Source organism: Pongo abelii, chromosome 1, assembly GCF_028885655.2.
Source record: "Pongo abelii isolate AG06213 chromosome 1, NHGRI_mPonAbe1-v2.0_pri, whole genome shotgun sequence".
Taxonomy (NCBI): Eukaryota; Metazoa; Chordata; class Mammalia; order Primates; family Hominidae; genus Pongo; species Pongo abelii.
Window position 1 is genome coordinate 168,027,881 of NC_071985.2, and position 2,251 is coordinate 168,030,131.

Below are 2,251 nucleotides of genomic sequence, written 5' to 3' on the forward strand. Positions count from 1 at the left end.
ATTAATAATATGACAAGAACAAAGCCTCATATATCAATAATAGCCTTAAACATAAACAGATGAAATTCTCCACTTAAAAGATATAGAATAGCTAAATGGATTAAAATAATAATAATAATAAAACATGATTTAACTATATGCTGCTTAAAAGAAACTCATTTTGTAATCTCAGCACTTTGGAGACCACGGCGGGTGCATCACCTGAGGTAAAGAGCTCAAGAATAGCCTGGCCAACTTGGCAAAACCCTGTATCTACTAAAAATACAAAAATTAGCCCAGCATGGTAGCATGCTTCTGCAATCCCATCTACTCAGGAGGCTGAGGCACGAGAATCACTTGAACTCAGGAGGCAGAGGTTGCAGTGAGCCAAGATTGCACCACTGCACTCCAGCCTGAGTGACAGAGTAAGACTATTAAAAAAAAAATGAGAAACTCACTTTGTCAGTAAAGACACTACAGACGGAAAGTAATGGGATGGAAAAAGATATTCCATGCAAATGAAAACCAAAAGTGAGCAGGAATAGCTATACTCATATCAGACAAAACAGATTTTAGGCCAGACATGGTGGCTCACACCTTTAACCCCACCACTTTGGGAAGCCAAGGCGAGAGGATCACTTGAGCCCAGGAGTTCAAGACCAACCTAGGCAACACACTAAGACCTTGTCTCTACAAAAAATTTAAAAATTAGCCAGGCGTGGTGGCACACATCTGTAGTCCCAGCTATTTGGGAGGCTTAGGTGGGAGGATTGTTTGAGCCCTAGAGATGGAGATGGTGCCACAGCACTTTAGCCTGGGTGACAGACTGAGACCGTGTCTCAAAAAACAAAACACAAAACAAAACAGACTAAGTCAAAAGTAGTTAAAAAAAAAAAAAAAAACACAAAGAAGGTAATTACATAATGATTAAGGGATCAATCCAGGAAGAGGATATAACAATTCTAAACATACATGCTCCCAACTCTGGAGCACCAGAAAGCAAATAATACTAGATCTAAAGAGAGAGATAGACTGCAATACAGTAATAGAGAGGAACTTTAAGACCTCACTCTCAGCATTTGACAGATCATCTAGACAGAAAAGGAACAAAGAAACATTGGATATAAACTGGACTTCAGACCAAATGGACCTAACAGAAATTTACAGAACATTCTAACAACTGCATAATATACATTATTATTTTAGTTTAGATTCGTTTTTTGAGACAGAGTTTCACTTTGTCACACAGGCTGGAGTGCAGTGACATGATCTTGGCTTACTGCAACCTCCAACTCCTGGGTTCAAGCAATTCTCATGCTTCAGCCTCCCAAGTAGCTGGAATTACAGGTGCACACCACCACACCCAGCTAATTTTTGTATTTCTTGTAGAGATGGGGTTACACTACATTGGCCATGCTGGTCTTGAACTCCTGACCTTAAGTGATCCACGTGCCCTGGCCTCCCAAAGTGCTGGATTATAGGTGTGAGCCACCATGCCTGGCCAGAATATACATTATTTTCCTCAGCACATGGAAGATTCTCCAGGATGGATCATATGTTAGGCCACAAAACAAGTCTTAACCAATTTTCTTTTTTTTTTTTTTGAGATGGAGTCTCACTCTGTTGCCCAGGCTGGAGTGCAGTGGTGAGATCTTGGCTCACTGCAACCTCCGCCTCCTGGGTTCAAGTGATTCTCCTGCCTCAGCGTCCTGAGGAGCTGGGACTACAGGTATGTGCCACCACACCCAGCTAATTTTTGTATTTTTAGTAGAGATGGGGTTTCACTATGTTGGCCAGGCTGATCTCAAACTCCTGACCTCAGGTCGTCTGCCTACCTCAGCCTCCCAAAGTGCTGGGATTACAGGCGTGAGCCACCATGCCCAGCCTCTCAACCAATTTTCTAAAAATCAAAATAATATCAAGTATCCTCTCAGGCCACAATGGAATAAAATAAGAAATCAACACCAAGAGGGACTTTGAAAACTGTACAAAAACATGGAGATTAAGCAATAAGCTCCTGAATGATGAGTGGGTCAATGAAGAAATCAGGAAGGAAATAAACAAATTTCTTAAAATAAGTGAAAATGGAGTTACAACATACCCAAACCTGCAGGATACAGCAAAAGCAAAAGCTGCACTAAGAGGGGACTTTTTTTTTTTTTTTTTTTTGAGATAGAGTCTGGCTCTGTCACCCAGGCTGAAGTACAATGGTGAGATCTTGGCTCATTGCAACCTCCACCTCCCAGGTTCAAGTGATTCTTCTGCCTCAGCC